The 17,500-nt window shown below is 38.7% G+C and overlaps 1 protein-coding gene and 1 long non-coding RNA gene across 2 annotated transcripts in view; one reads left to right on the plus strand and one right to left on the minus strand.

Annotated features, from left to right (window-relative positions):
* Positions 1 to 4,579: 4,579 nt before the first annotated feature.
* LOC138028252 (uncharacterized) lies at positions 4,580 to 10,971 on the minus strand. The gene is made up of 3 exons (XR_011127600.1): positions 10,893 to 10,971; positions 6,939 to 6,990; positions 4,580 to 4,813 (listed from the first exon to the last, which is right to left on the minus strand). It is a non-coding gene; the product is annotated as an uncharacterized lncRNA (long non-coding RNA).
* The window catches only part of LOC138028248 (QRFP-like peptide receptor), a 288,469-nt gene continuing 281,246 nt past the window's right edge, over positions 10,278 to 17,500 (plus strand). Inside the window, exon 1 of the mRNA XM_068875716.1 lies at positions 10,278 to 10,414. The gene's annotated coding sequence lies outside the window, so the exon portion shown is untranslated. The remainder of the gene's footprint in view (positions 10,415 to 17,500) is intronic.

Here is a 17,500-nt window from a genome sequence, read left to right on the forward strand (position 1 = left end):
AATATAAAAAAGGAATAAAGTAAAAATGCAGAAATAGTTTGTTCCAGGCCCTGTATGTCATAAGCGTTTCCTAATTTGACGAAATTATTTGCTAAAAAATTAGAATCGTAACAGTTTAAATGCAATTTGTTAGATAAGAAGTATTTGTAAATATGTGAGCTTCTGCTTATTTTAAATATTTGAAAGGTTTCTTTTGAACATGTTTTAACTGTACCGAGTCATTTCATCAACCAAACGCACTGTTTTGGTTTGAAGTCGTGATGTATTAATTTTAGAAAAATCAGTTTCTTCGATCAAGCAGCTGAAGAGGAAGTCGGAGGAACATAATATTTACTGCTAAAGACATAACAGGCGACAAACACTGTTTTCCGTCAAATTAAATGTTTTAATTTATTGATCCAGTTTTATATTATTAAGCTTCACCCATGCTGTTTTGACAGTTCGGCAAATTTAAATAGAACGCTTTTATAGTAATGGCTTAAGTTAAACGAAGAATCATTCTCCAAGCAGCTGTCGAGGAAGTCATTACATTAAGGTGAAACAGGAAACAGAAGAGTTTATTCATTTTCCTTTGAATCGCAGTGAGGTTCTCAATTTACTTAAGCATCCTTTTCAAAGCGATTCCAATAAACAGAACTTTCCCGGATGAATTCATTTTTTTCCTCCCTGAGCGAGCTTTGTCTTGGCTGAGTAACTTACACGTCATAAGACATGTGTAGTTTAATTTTTAAAATTTCTTTGAATCTCAGTCAATTCTTCCTTCCTATATTCACGCGAGCATCGGTTTCGAAGCGACTTTTTTGTTCGCAGACAACTTGGCGATTTGTGGACAAAACTTAACCAACAACTACAGCCGGTGTTCACAAGCAAAAAGATTGCTGATCACCGGAGAGTCACATAAGAAAATCCTCCCCTGATCAACCAGCAAAGTGTAGTATACGAATTCATATGTGATTTGTGCGATACGAATTATATTGGATACAGTTGCCGCCATCTCCATCAACGCGTAGAGGAACATAAACATTCCGTGATGGGAAAACATTTCAGGGACGCGCATGGTTTAACACCTACCAACTTGATTAAGAACTTTAAAGTCCTAAAAAAATGCCGTAGCAAACTCGATTGTTTGATCTATGAAATGCTGTGGATTAAGAACAAAGGACCGAAACTGAACACGCAAACGGATTCCATTCGCGCAAAACATTTAACCTGAATGCTTTCATGCTATTTCCAAAATCTATAAATGTGCCTTTCCGTTATTTCTAATTTATTCATTTGACAATGATGGCATGAATTCGTCGAAACGTCATGTTATTTTACTATCGTTAATTTTCTTGCTTAAATGTTTATCTAAAGCGTTTTTTATTAGTATCCAAATATTATCGAACAAAATTACAGAAAAATTGTCATTTGCAATCACATCACGTGATTCCAATCCTAACATCGTGTATACCATATACAGGGTCTCCTTACGGTATCCCCCTTTTTAAGGAGTGGATCTGCGGATTCACAACCACTGCAGAGTAACTACAAAGTCAGTCTACCCTAATATTTTAACAAAAAGGCAAACTCATTGTGTATAGTGTCCAAAAATCATTTATCTGCTCGAGCTTTTGTCAACAACTTTGCCTTCAATTTCTCTTTGCGACCCCTCCCTGCCATTTGCTTCTGTCCCAGCATCTTTAAGTGGTTGGTTATTTGCTGGAAACTGCTGAGGATTCGTTCTCCATTCCGATCAGACGGTCTTTGATTCTGGTCAGATCTAGAATCTCCATCGAAACTTCTGCTCCCCGCTTGTCCCATATCACTTTTGATCACCTTGAGAACGATCTGCCCATCCGGCACCCACAGTAGGTGATTCTCTTCAGTGTTCCTCTGTCACTCTCTACACTGTTCATCTCCTGCAATCTGATAAGGAGTGACCGCCTCATCGCCTCCACTGCCATTTTCAAACCCACCAGCCATGACGACATCACTGATCCTTGGGTGGCCCCCACTTTCCTTGGATATACCATCCTCTTGCTTGGATTGCGTATCTTCATCTTTAACCCAAGCAAGTCCTTCCTCAACTTCCTCGTCACCGCCTTTTAAGGAGTGGCAATGTCCAATTAAAGTTGGGCACTGCCACCGCTTCCTCCAACATAGGCCCTTCAGATTCGCCTTCAGTGCACTGACCTTGCGATCCACTTCCTCTTTCACCTGTAGCTCTCTGGCCCAAGTTATATCCTCCTTCCGCTGGTAAAGGAGTAGGTTGTTATAAAATGGACAACTGTAGACTGTCTCGAATGTCCCCCAACTTTGTTCGCACGGTAAATCACATCACCAACTCTTGCCTCTACTTCATAGGGTCCCATCCACCGGCAATGGAACTTGTGCTGTGCTTCACCCGGCTTCACGTCTGGTGTGTTGGGCAGGACCAAGTAGCCAGTTTGCGAGATCGTGTCCTTAACCCCTTTATCACAGGTGTCCTCTTGTTGTCGTTGTGCAACTTTCAGATTTTCTCTGACATCACGGTATGCAGTTTCTAATCCATTCTTAAGATCAGTTACGAATTCAGTGTACCGACACTCAGTGTCCGGTCCTTTCCCATTTATCTCATCCAGAGGAATGTGCATTTCCCGCCCAATCATTAGCTCAATATTTTGGCTCGCGGAGAAATGGACACTACTCCATCTAGCCGTCAAGCATAAATCTAGTTGTACATCCCATTTCTGGGGGTCACCTTCAGCTCGTGCCTATAGCATGCTCCTAATAGTGTTTTAGATGTTTTCAATTTGTCTATTACCCACTGGGTGGTAGGCAGTTTGTCGTGTCTTTCTAATCTCCAACAAGTGACACGTGCGTATATCCTCGCACACCTGGGATTCAAAATTTCGTCTTTGATCGCTTTGTAGGTGTGACAGGAACATCAAACCTGCAAACACAGTTCTTTACGAGGAATTTGTCTCAAGTTGTAGCATGTTGGTTGGGAATCGCATAAGCTTCTGCCCACTTTGTAAAACTGCACTGAACCGTCAGAATATACCAATTTCCTCTGCAGGAACGTGGTACGGGACCAACGATGTCAGTATGAATTATCTGCATTTACTCTCTTTATTCTCTTTACCAACAATCATGACTATGCAAACAGGACCATGGTGGCTCACGGTTAACATTGCTATTCTAGGCGCGCTACTTACATTACCACAATATTACTGGCTCTTACAACAAACTAAACAAAAAGACAGAAATTGACAAGAGTTACACAAGCAAACGCCTCGTATATAAGAAAGAAAATGTTGTAAAAATGGTTTGAGATATTATAGGAAACTATTAAAGAAAAGCCATATACTTTGAAAGATCAATTTAGCGCATATCAACATTCATCGCTCAATTTTAAGAAACGTCAGAAACAATTGGTTCAATTTACGTTTAAGGCGTGTTTTCCTAAGCTGGCGAAGTTCAGAGGGGATACCATTCCATATTTTCGTACTAATTCTAGAGAGAGAAAATAGCCGTTGGTTTGTTCTTGACATTTTTACATGGAAGTTTCCAGCTATTGCAGACCGTGTGCATGGCGTTCCATAATGGTATGGGCTGGAAGGGTAATTTTAGTCTAGGCCGTGATTTGCACTTGGCACATGCAAGGCACTTGCTGCAATACCGGTCCACTCTTTTGTCAGTCAGTCCCGGTCTCCAAATTGTGGGATTTATCTTTTTGAGGGTCTTATTTTGCCCCAAGTGGAGGCCTGCTGGACCATACTTTTGGAAGTAGCTGAAATACCTCTAGGTGATTTTTAGTAGAATACTCGCTGCAGACAAGCAATTCAAGTTGTTTCCAGACTTCATGGCCGACTCCGCTACAGGGTGGAAGCTCCTCAAGGGTTCGTTTTTTCAATTTCCCCAACAACTGACACACAACTGCGCCGATGTCATGGTCCTGAAATTGGGATTTCGTTAACATCTCATGAGACCAGAAATTTCCACTTTAACCACCCGTATTCCCATTGCATGGAGCCTTGCTACCCGTAAGTGTCACAGAGGAAGTACAAGAGGTCCTCTCTCCATCATGTCGTCCATGCCCCCTTGATAAGAAGAGGTGTCGAAAATCCCAAGCCGTTGTTCACTTTCAGAGTCAACAACTGCCTCGCACCCAGACATCTCTCCGTTGGTAAACCAATGGGCACGCGAGGCAGGAAGGGAACGCGAAAGAGGGAGAGACTCATCCAGCGATTTTGTAACTCATCGAACGATTCCTCGAAAACTTGAAGTTCTTAAGACGATATTCATATTCTCAGTATTGGACTGGAACTAGGTTGCAATGGAGGCTAATGCAGGGGAATATATTAAAAAGTATTTACCTTTAAAATGATTTCCCTGCATTAGCCCCCATTGCAATCTAGTTCCAGTCCAATACTGAGAATACGAATATTTTCTATTGGATCATTGCACTTGTCTTTGGCTTCCTTGCAAGCAACATCAGGAAAAGCCGAATTCAGCTACTCGAGGAGTACTTTCATGCAGGGGTATCTTTACTGTAACAACTCCCATTAAAGGCCGTGAACCACATATATTAAACTAAAGAAAATTAATGCTCAACTTTACTTCGAACAACTCTGGTTGCTATTAAAACACTTACAAAAACGGGAAAGCATGACCATAGCAGTCCCAAGAGATTTAACTTGACTTCCGGTATCAATACATTACATCTTTTCTTTCTTTAGAAACAATAAACCGTTACAAAACAACAAGAACGTGAATCCGGAAATGAAAATATCTCAAAACTGTTACGTTTGATTGTACTTTGTTATCTTCAAGAAAACCTGTCCGATCCCTATACAAAAAAAAACAAAACAGAAAAAAACAAAACAAAACAAAATTAAAAAAAAAAAAAACAAAAAGCTAGTAAAAGAGAGTCCCCCATATTTTTGCAAAAGTTCCTTAGACAGACAGACAGACAGTTTATTCTCTCAAACATAAACAGGTTTACAGAGAAGTATAATGAAGACTTAGTGAGAAAAGGGCAAAAATAGTTAAACTAATACCTTGCCCTAACAGTTGGAAACATATAAAAATTACCTAATTAATTAAGTGGATACAAAAGAATAAAACACACAGATAAACAAAAATATAGCTAGCCATTAAGTTCCACGGAGCTACGAAAATACGCGGCCATCTTTCCTGACCGCTAACCAGTTCCTTGTCTCAGCAAAGTTCAGTTCATTATCAGATCCTAACCCTAACCCTAACCCTAACCTAAGAAAGAAACAAGAAAACAAAATGAACTTAACAATACTTAATTAGCAAGGCATAATCGGAATAACAATTGTTCTTTTGTCTTCCACCATTTTAGTCCAGTGCATGAAAGCCTCCATTAATAAAATTTAAAAACAAGTTATACTTCTCAGGCTCTGACAACGGGGCAAGATTCAAATTATTAAGGAGCAAAATCTGTACCTTCATACGAGCGAGTAAGAGGCAATTTTATTATGAATGCTTCCAAACCAATATCAGCAACATGAAAGGAATTTGGAAGGGAATTAATAGGGTAATATATAGATTTATAGCCAAACCTAAAAGCGGAGCTCCCGGGTTATTTATTCTTACTGGCTTTAGGGTTACTAAAAAGAAAAGGTTTTGGAATTGTCCGCGTTTTAGTGTTTCCGGTTATTGCTTAATTAAGTCATTTCTTCCCTGTCTAACTGGTGAATTACACGGAAAATTTCACTCGAAAAACCGACATCGCATGAGTCACAAAGTGATGAGTGCGATATCGGTTTTTCAAGTGGAATTTACTGTCGAATTCAATAGTAGTTAGGCAATGAATTTTTCTTGAATCGCGTGACTTTTGAAGGAAAACAAGCAAATGCTCAGCAAGCGAACGGAAAAGAAAAAAAGGCCGTTTCAGAGTCAACTGTCAAAAGCAAGTGAATAGGAATCTCGCTAAAATGAGAAATCGCAGACGTACCAGCTCGTGATGTGACAGATCAGAACAGACAGGTCGAAAAAATAGTTTTATTGATGTACTTTATTCCACTATATCTCTGAGAGCGAGATCATTTACATTTTGATGTATTTCATTGGACACACCAGCTTGGCTAGGAACCAGAATCGGCAAGAAAGGACAAACTTCAAACAAGACCTCCAACAAATTACGTGGCTGTACGTGCTCTATAGAAACAAACTTCAGAGACACAAGCTAATGGTATTTCTTTTCACTTGTACGAGACCTCATTATGATTGGTATTACGCTTTACAACATAAGGCCAAAATTATCTTGTCACTGTCGACGCACATCGAGAAACAGTTAGGCAAACAGAGTAAAAAAAACTTTTGTTTGCTCACATTTTTAAGTCAAACGAACAAACAAAAAATTATTATTTCTTTATGTCCAAAAAGAGTGAAGGTCATTGTTATTTAATTGCAGCTGAGAATAAAAACTCGAGTTTCATTCCTGAATAAGCGAAAAAGCAATTACACCACCTTTTAAAAATATGCATCCACTTGAAATAACTCATCAGTAAAAATAACAAACGGTTTAGTGTCCAATAAAGGAATTTGTGGAGTAACTTATTCCACTAGGTTTGAGCTATTACTGGTATATTGTTTAGCCGTTCTCGTTCTCTTTCTCTCTTCATTTGTTTCTGCTCTTCTGTCATAGGCCGTCCAGGCATCGTGCAACCTTATCAGATTCAAAATTAAAAATCTTCTAAAGATAAGACTTAAGCCAAAAATTGCAATAAGGCAGAGTAAAAATAGACACTTAGCTTTATGTTTATAGCCCTCCAATGCTTGACTTGATTAAGTATGTAGCCACTAGTGTGTTCTGATCACAGCTATATTATGTCAAACCTAGATTGAAAAGCGTCGCTCTTGTTCACGCAGTATAGCCGTGTAGCCACGTCAAGCCTCAGAAAGCGCGCTAAAAAATAAGCCTCGTTTACTTTCAGGTGTCTTACCTGTTCTTTACCAGCGATCCAATCGAAAACCAGTACATGATCAGCGACTAACCTATAAAAAAAAAAACAAAACCAAAAAAACAAAAAACAGCTGACCTCGATGAGGTCTAACCTGAGCCCGTGACATGGTCGCGTGATACTGTTCAGCGGCTAGCTTGTTCTGACAGGTGTCAATTTACCATATTGATCCACTGGATACCCAATATCAAAGATGTACGCTGTAATTAAGTATCAGCTGCAGTATGGCCTCCTCGATGAGCTCTAAGCTTGAGCCCGTGATATGGTCACGGGATACTGGTCACATTCGTATAATAGAGGGGTGGAAGTACGGTCGCATGGTGACCAAAACCCAAATTTCAAATGGGTTACCATGTTTTTTTAACTATGGCGATCCGCGCGTGCGCGCTTTCGGCGCGAGCGGAGCTCCGCTATTAAATCGTAAAGAGAAGAGACAAACCAATTAGTGTGCTCAACGATCTCAATGACAACAATAAGATTATTTGTGATCCGTCTCGTATATCAAATGTTCTTAACGAACATTTCGCGACAGCAGGAAAAAAAATTGCAGACCAATCACCCCATTCACCAAAACAATTCACTGATTTTCTGGGCAAGTGTAGACCAACCCAGTCCTTTTTCTTTTTCAGCTAAAATTCGTTTGGAAATAATACCTTTTCCTAAGAATAAATCACTTGGCCTTTATTCATGCCCAACTCAGGTGCTGAAATCTAATTCTGAAATTGTAATGTTGTGGGCTAATGTAAGCTCATGTACGTTAGCGTATAATAATGTAGGCCAGTGTTTGCTGATAAGGGCCGGTGTATGCTCATTTAGGCTAGTGTATGATCACGAAGGTTAGAGTGTGCCCATTTAGGCTAGTGTATGCTAGAGTATGATCATGTAGGCTAGTGTATGCCCAAGTAGGTTAGTGTATGCTCATGGACGCTAGTGTATGCTCAAGCACTCTAGTGTATGCGCATGTAGGCTAGTGTATGCCATGTACACTAATATTATATTCCTAGGATTCTGTTTTGTGTTTAACAATGGTAAACCACTATATCATTGCTACACTACGTATACACCCACAACAGAAGCTGCAACTCTACGAAAGACTAAACCTCGGCGCAAACTCCATCATCTCACGAGACAGGTGGATGCCAAAAAAAATTACATGGAGCATGTACATTGCTTATTAATATATTAAATATAGCGCGAAATAACGTCGAATGTCTCGTTGTAGTTAGTTGATGATGAAGGCCAAAATTCTGGCAATTTGCGCAAGATTGAGGAAGTAAAAGTTATATTTTTCAACAACTGGTAACAAATCTGTAGACTTCGGTGGTCGCTTCCATGACCACATTTTGACAGTGCCTGAATGTAAGAATGCTCCATGTCCGTTTTTTTAATGCCACTTGAAGCACATGATTATACATCAATTGTCAATCATATCACATTAGTCCACTGCGGCTGTTATCAAGTTATTACTCGTCAATCCCCTTAACAAATTAGTTCTTTCAATAGAAATGTTCGTCGCATTTACCTGGAGAATTTCAGCAATTGCCTGTTATAAACACCTCAAAATTCAGGCAGCTTCAATGGGATTCGAACTCATGCATGACCTCTGTGATACCGGAGCAATGTTCTTTTGTCAATCGTTGTGAACTGTTTCTATTTTCTCTATCAAGTTCTTTTATTTACGTAATTTACGTTAGCAAGAAAAAAAATAACAGCTAAGATGGGTATTTGCGACCAAAACCGGGTATTTGCTACGTAATCGTTCTTTTTTCTTTTTTTTTTTTTTAGATAAATTACTTGAAATTCCAGTGACTACCAAAAAATTGGCTCGGGAGATTTCCTTTTAACAAGCGCCGAGGTTATCCCCTCAAAAATTTAATATATGTATAATATTGGTTTATAGATTAAATTATTTCAGGAATCTCAAAAAAATCTTAAATTAAGGTTTAAAGTGCTGTCGGATATATACCTGAAAGCAGCATTTTAAAGGAAAAATTAAGATGGAATTGAAACGAAATATCAACCTAATCCATGGGGTTAATTAGATATGTTCTTTAACTTGAAGTACGATTTAACTGAGAAATTTTCGACTGATGTGCCAAGAATTAAGTATTTGTTACCCTCTGGATTTTAATCAAAATATCATGATAAATGTGCATTGATATTTGTTTTAGAGCTCTCACTCTTTTGAAGTCATAATTAAGTTTTTTTTTTTTTTTTCACAATTCTCAGAGAAACAGAGTAGTAAATACGTAGTGAGGAATCTAAAGAAAGTGATATACAGTCTCCTTGTGAAACCCCTTCTGACAGGTAGGTCTCTTACAATTATTGGAACTGTTTCCAGCCACCACCGAAAAACATATAGCCGAGGATCACGAAAACGACGATGTTAGAGGAGATAATGGGGTTCTCGATCAGTACTGCGTCGAATGTTTTTCATGCGTGATGTTGGCAGGCCATTTTTGAAGAGGTTTTCAATCTGATCAAGAGCACGTCGAGATTATCACGCGTCGAAATAGGTCTAAGTATAGTAATTTTGACTTTAACCGTGTAAAATTCGATGACAATATGTAAAAACCAGAGTTGTGGATAAATTCTCGAAAATTGCACATCAATCTCGATTTCCCCTCCTTGAGAGAAAGTGAACGGTGTAGGTATTTATTTTATTTTATTTTTTATTTTTAACGATCTCACATTAAGGGATGTAATTAACAAGAGCAAAGGGTTCTTTTTAATTAAATTTAAAAAAAAAAATTTTTTCCAGGGCTGTTTATTTCTTTAAAGAACTGTCAGGAAAAAGAAAAGCTAAAAAAAGATGCTTTTAGCTGTATTTTTTACGTCACAGATGAAAAACAAACTGAAAGGATTCACGAGTTTGCGATTTGTCAAGGTTAAGGTTCCCGCACTCCCGTGATTTCTATTTGGAGTACACCTTGCGACATTTTTAAGAATACAGATATATTGAATAGTCTGACTCATCCATTTATAAATAGTTTCTTTTTTTTTTCGTAGTCAACATCTTCGCTTTAATATTGGGATAACATTTCCTCAGAAGGATTTCTCAAAACATTTTTGTCACAATAATGGGTGCATTTTGATAATCAAAAATCGTCTTTTTATACAGCACAATAATATTGCTGTTACGTGATACAGTGATGTTGTGACAACAACCCTCCTAACAAGGAGTTCTCTTAAAAAGGAGTGAAACTGTTTCCAGCCACCAGGCGAAAACAAATATGGTCACGGAAAGGAAGTGTTTTCAGTATTGTGTCGAGTGTTTTTCATGCGTGATGTTGGCACTGACTATTTCTCTGGCTGTGTTGAGGAAATTGCAAATCTTTTGCGGCATTCTGATCAGCGGCACCAGGGAGAAATAAGGTCGTAGGCCGTTTTTGTGGTTTTGCATTCGGGTCTTCTGGTCCTTCAATCTGACCAAGGGATTATCACGGATAAAAATAGAAGTAAGTATAGTAGTTTTTACATTTTAGGAAGAGCCATGCCTTCTCCGGAATGTAAAATTCGGGGTCGTCTAAGATTGGATGATAAGATGTAAAAACGAGAGTTGTTGATAGATTAGAAAAGCCAAGTCTCGAAATATGTACATAAATCTCGATTTTCGCTCTTTCACAAAAACTAATCAGATCAGTTAAAGGGATGTAAAAAGAGCAAAGGGTTTATTAATAAAAGAAAACCATTTCGTTCGAGGGCTGTGTATATGTTTTAAGAACTATCTGAAAAAAGGAAAAGTTAAAAAGTTTTAAAGCCGAACACAAATATGATCACGGTTTATGATTATGGTTGTATGTTTAACCTTAACATATACGATACAACGATATTAGCGATTAAGCCCTGTTCAAATGGATGCAACAACTCCCAACGATGTAAGGACCTGTAGTGTATTATGACAAGGATAAGACCCATAAAACGTTGTAAACTTACAAAATTCGGCTGCCATCTTGTTTTCAACGTGTTCATGCGTTTCTATCTCGATGAAGACCATATGCAATGTGCGTGCGTGGCCCAAACAATGTTGGAATGCGGTCTCGTTCCCAGAGTCCTCTTTTCTATTAGCCAGCACCAGGAACACGGACTCTGGCCACTTCCAGGCCGGGAAGGCCGGAAATCACGGAATCCCGGCTCGTTTACGCACGATTAGAAATTTGAAACAACAGTTGTCAACGGTTACAAAAATGGACATTCACTATGACTGCGCATAAATTGAAGGTGGCCAGAGTCCGTGTTCTGGGTGTGACGAAAAGAAAAGTTGTCTTTGGGGACGAGCTTGTGTTAGACGAGGTGTGTAAACGGATCCACCATTGCTGCGCTACAGTTCGGCGATCATGGAACAAGAAAATTGTTTGCTCAGACGTTTGACTGGTTTCAAGCTTCGTGCAACAACTCCCAGCAACATGCAACAGGGTGTGGAAAAGGACGCAACACGTAACATCCAACAATGTTGGGAGTTGTTGGTCAACATTGTTGCGTCCGTTTGCACGGGGCTCTGTTCCCGTACACTTCCATTACCAGGAGCCCATGATTAGACCTAATCGGATAACTCAATGTTGTACCCAATTCAAATTTCCCGGGATTAAGATTCTTTGTTTATTGTATTGGCATGATAATGCATCATTCGTATTTAAATGATGTGGAAATATTTGGAACAAAACGTTTTATCCCCAAATCGTTTGAATTGGCTACAACATTGGGTTAGCCGATTAGGTCTGGCTCTTGTCATTACATTCCGTCGATTCATTTAAAAGTATTAATAGTACGCATGAAAATCACTCCATTCTGATTGGCCAAGAGAAATGCAATTTTCTGGTAACATAGTGCAGAAAAGAAGTACTTCAGCCTGAAATTGAATATTTCTGCATCAGTAGAAAGACAGGGCCTGGGTTGCGGTAGGTGTTAGACATGGACTATGGGTAGTGACTGGTGTATTTAAGTTAGGTATAGCATGACATTGGTCATTGTAGGGCAAATCAAATCAAATCAAATCATTATTTTAACATGGTAAAAATTCGTCAGGTTTTATGGCACAATATAAAATACAACTACCTAACAATATTTAAATAGAATAAATACGTATCCAAAAAGTCCTATCAGTAAAAATACTACACATTAAACTAGATATGTTTTCTATGAATGCCGTGTATGTAACTTCATTAACTAAAATGAGGGTTTAACAATTGCTTAAAACGAAAACACGCATTACTTAAGCCGAAAGGCAAAACAGAAATGAGAAATATCCACGCTCATCATTTCCAAATAGCCACGAAAACCCTAAATACTGCTGATGGTCTTCGCAAATATAGGCCTACTCTGGGACCCTAACTCGCCTATTAGTTGCGAGTTTGTGCAAGTTAAGGCGAGTTAATGGAAAATGATCAACCTAATCTTGAAGTGATAAGGTTTAAATCATATATAATATGCTTTAGTAAAATACATATAAAGACGCCTTGCAATCTTTGTTTGTCTTATGTGTATATCCCTAACAGTATCCCTTACAAAAAAAAAATAATAATAATAAATAAATAAACAAAAAACTTCAGATGAGCTCCAAAGCTTTGTCTCGCAAACCCTTGAGAGCTGTCACTGATGAATCTTCGCTTCTTCCCAATTTACAAAAAATGTCCACCGGCTCAGCCGTGTTCTAACGCGTTTTGATGTCATGTACGCCACGTTGAAGCTTCCCACCTAAAACTTTCTAGGACAATGAGTTGAGCGAGAGGGCCCTGGGTAATTTTAAAAAAATGGTGAACGAAGTTGGCTATCAATGCAAAAACCTTTATTCAGTTAAGGGCTAAATGTATCAAGTCTTTATGAATCATGGCTTATGGTTGCCAGCTTGACTACAATGTAAGCCAAACAGGATGTCACGTGGAACCAATGTACAGATCTTCTTGTTCCAGGTAGATTTATGATTAAGAAATACGGACTGCAATCAGTACGTGGAGTATTCAAAGGATTCTGGCTACATCCCAGACTTTGTTTGTTGGATGCAATCTGCACTAAGCTTCATCAGATTATAGAATGATAATGATGCTGCTGCTTTTCATCATCATAAACAGCTTGCATGCATTACATTTGCAAAACGTTATTGTAAATCATTAGCTACAGCAGCTTAAAAGAAAAATAATTAACATTCTGTTATTATGTTTAAATTGTATTTTTTTTGTCTCGCTTAGAAGTATAAATAGATTTATTATTTATTGTTTCTACTTTTAGTTAATGTCACTAACTTTGTCGTCCAAAATACTTGCAATCAGTGTGGGTTTCTCCAGACCTTGCTACCCCATGCCTCTGGAATTTCTGCCGTGCTTAGCATTGAAGCCTTTTTGTTAGGTAACTAGTTAGTGCATGTTCAGGTTGTTCCTGGTAGTTCCATCGACTGTCCATTTAGTACTAAGAAAAGCTTCATGAAATCTTCGTGGTGAAATACCTTTACCACAGAGGCTATGTGGAAATTCCAGAAGGATGGGACTTATTGTTTAAAATTTTGGAAATCCCTATTCTTTGGTGTCTTCCCTTTGTGGATTAATTTTGAAATAACCCTGAGAGCGGGTTGAGGTATTGGGCGCGTTCCATTCAACCAAAATTTCCGGAAATTTTGGTCCAAAGCTCAATGAAATGGTTCAGTCCAACTGGAAAAGTTCCAAAACCTTTTGAGGTGGACCATTTTTCCTGGGCAGACCGGTCTGAATCTTGGTTGAATGGATCAACCCTATTTAAATTGGTATCCACTTTGCAGTGGCGAGAGTGGGCGAGGCTATGCGAGGTAATGCGAGTTGAGGCGAGTTAAAGCGAGATAAGGAAATTTGAACATAATCTCAAGCTGCGAGTTAAGGTGAGTTAAGGCGAGTCAAGGTCCCAGAGTAGGCCTCAAATATCCACGTGATGATACCCGGATTTCGAATCCCAAGTAAAAAAAAATCAGTAGCCCTTTTCAATTACTTAAGGAAGTGAGCGCAAATTCTCATGTTTAAATTTAAGTTTCACTAAAAATTCATCCACAGGCCTAAGGTCTATCACTAGGCGGAGCTTTTTGCCTTCTGCACCGATAAAGGAGTGACACAAAGAGGTGGAACCTCATGCTCAGGAATACACTCACCTGCTAGCAATTCCAGAATCGCAAATAAGAAAACTTTATTGTTGTCGCTCATTTGCATTAGATTCAGTGCATGTGAAGTTCGACGTTTGAAACGGTCGTAATAAAACAAGCATTCTGATTAGTCAATGAGCAAACAAATTCAGAGGTAGGAAATCAAGTGCGAGCCATGAATGACGCAATTTTTTTCCGTGATTGCGTGATACGCGTGCGTTGGTTCTATTTAACCTTCTTGAATTTTTTCGAGTAATCACATAATTTTTCTTGCACAATTTGGAATAAATGAGTACTTCAAATTGCAATCGCCCAATGGGCTGGAGCAATTTTGTTCGTGTATGAAAAAAAATTTACTCGTGCTTAGTTATTCCAAATTGTACTTGAAGTCATTTGATTACCCATACAAAAATGAAGTTGTTGCAGGCTGTGACAAATTCCTTAGAACAGTACATGACTATACAGATGTGAGGCCCTCGCTGCTCATTTTCCGCTCATGATCTTTTTTTGTAGGTGAGTTTCTGAGCCCATGTGCCAAAACAACATTGTGGGAGTGCAAGGTATTGCAAAGTGTTTTAATAATTGTCTCCGAGGCTGTAACTGTCACTTGACAGTAAAGCGTTGTAAATTTTGAAACGTTGCTATATATTCTCGGTTAAAGGTTGTACATCAGTACTCAATCTCATTAACCCGAGCTTTTGAGCTTGATGTCAGTGCGCCTCCAAGAGGTCGCTTTGTTGGCTCTCACTGCCTTGCTTCATTTCACAACCTTTTGGAGCACTGAAAATGAATACATTTTCGCACAGATGCCACCGCCATGAGGTGCACTCGCAAGATTGTTTGTACAGGTAACCACATGATTTTTGATTTTCCTCGTGCATTTTGAAATAACCGTTACGAAGCAATTGTCATCTTTTTCAACGGAATCATTCGAATCCCTGGGGCTGAGGTGTTGCAAAACAATTAAAAGTATTCATTTATGCCAAAATCACAAGAAAATTATCGGCGTGTCAAAGTTGTGCAGAAGCAACGCTCGCGTATCAGTTATCACGATTCACCTTCCAATTTTTGCCCTATCTAGGGGTTTCAAGAGGTCGAATTTGATTGGCTATCTTTGAATTTCTTTGTACATTGACCAATCAGAAATCTTGGTTCGGTAATTCCTCTCTTCCTTACTGCGTTACCCGACAACAACATTTCTCTTAGCCGATCAGAATTAATAAGTTTTTCCAAGTACATTGTTAGTTATTTAACAGTGGGGTTATTAGTATATGCAATGATTTATCCTAATGTTAGTCTAACCGTCGTTTTTTTCTTAACCTAGATGACCAATGATTCTGAACTTCACTGAACGGAACTTTACATTTCGATTTTTTTGTGCCATCGGAGTACATTGCCTGGCTGACAGTTTTTGGCATCGAGGCTGCTGCTATCTTGACACTGAATGTCCTTACAATCATTGTTTTCCTGAAAGAGCGAAGACTTCGCAAGCGTAGCATGTACCTGACGATCAGCCTGGCAGTTGCAGATATGTTTAATGCATTGTCTTTGATAACGACCGCGATCTCCTGGATTTTCATTCTTGGGAACGGTTTTAAATCTTGGACAACTTACTTTTTTGAGATCTACATAGTCTTAGAAGCTTTAATGGCCTACTTTTCAACAGTCTCGGTAACAGACCTCCTTGCTATTTCTTTGGAGAGAGTGCACGCAGCTTTTCGTCCATTCAAGCATCGCCTAGCCAAAAAGAAGGTGTTTGGAGCAGCCGTTGTAGCTGTTTGGTTTACAGCTAACGTTTCTACAGCCATCGGTCTGTCACGGTTGCTGTTCGACATTAGTAGAGTTCACGCGATGGCAGCATGGATCTCATTCCTATTCTGCTGCGCTTTAAATATCCTGGTTTCTTACACGTCCATCGCTACTAAGTTTTACTGTGGACCTCATCCTTAATGTCACGTTGCAATCAGTAGAGAACGAAAACTGACCAAGACACTGTTCATTGTAACAGTTGTATCGTTAATACTATTGATGCCAATTAATATTTTCTCCATTGTTTTTTCTCCTCCTTCAGGCGAGAGTCGTTCTGAAACAATTTCTTGTCCAACAGGATGGCATTTGCATTTAATGTATTGTTTTACCTGCTTATTTCACGCAAACTCTTTCATAAACCCGTTGCTATATGCATTGAGAATAACAGAGTTTAAAAGAGCTCTGCTTGTATTATTGCGTTATAGATCTGCCCGCTCAAAGGCAGTTCAGATTTTTCCTTTTTAATGATAAATAATTTGTGAGATTTCTTGTATACGATCTCGCTCGCAGCCAGTTCGGTGTTTTCCTCCTAATAACGTGTAATCTTTGAAATTTTATTCAGCAAGTTAGTCAATGTGTGTTTATCAAGTATATTGGAACTGAGCTTAGGAAAGTTTGTCCGACTACTCTTAGTTTTTGACCTGGGAAGCAACTGAAAATGTCTAAAGTTTGTAGTAATATATTGCTTATTTGTACGTTTTAGCACGATAGTCAAGTTTCATAAAAATATTAGCTTGGTAAGCCCACAGTAGAATTCGAGTTCCATCAACCTGATGTACGCATGCATTCAGTTATGTGACCTAGAGTGTCGCTTGGTTTGGCGAGCTGTATGACGAGAACCGTGAAAAACAGCGCATGAGATACGGTACAGCGAAATTTAAAGCACTTTCCGTCCCAGATCTCTTTTGGCGGCTGTTTTGAGTGTGCCGGCCTTCTTATTCCATTGTATATTATATTTCATGTTTTTTCCTTTATGTTTATGTCGAAATAGGAGTTGATATTTTAAAAACCGTTGCTTTTTTTTTTTTTTTTTTGCCATAGAAAATGAATAAATTAACACATAAAACTGAAAATAGAGTGAAATTCCCAAGGCCTGAAGTGATATTTGTGATTGATGAATCAAAAGCGAACACGTTGTAAGCATTTTCAAGGAACGTACATCCCAGTTTAAAAGATGTCGTTTCGTCCGCTTCCAAAACATCAATATGAAATTACAAGATTCAAGCTTTCCTTGAGAATGTACCGTTGAACACTTTAACTGCAAATCGTTCAAGTTGTCAGTCATTTCGTGGTGTCCTTTTTAATTTAACTTACACTTTTAATTCTAAACAAACTTTATATGCTCTTCTTCCAAACAAATCTCAAGTTTTCCAAAATGCTTCAATAAATGCAATTATAGATGTTATAAAGGGTTAATGCGCTGTTGGGAAGGATGGGAAACTAGTTTTTGTCGACTGGCGGAAAAGACAACGTTGAGCACCTTAGGCTATGTAGCAGGTGGTTTGGTGAATTTCAGAAGCATCTTTTCTCCGGGGTTGACATTCAAGTGATCGTTTGAAGATACAATAACCGCGCGAAAACCTAGACCAAAATTAAAAGAGCAAGCGAAGGGAGAGGGGTGAGAAAAAGGAGCGAG

The sequence above is a fragment of the Montipora capricornis genome, chromosome 13 (assembly GCF_036669925.1).
Source record: "Montipora capricornis isolate CH-2021 chromosome 13, ASM3666992v2, whole genome shotgun sequence".
Classification (NCBI taxonomy): Eukaryota; Metazoa; Cnidaria; class Anthozoa; order Scleractinia; family Acroporidae; genus Montipora; species Montipora capricornis.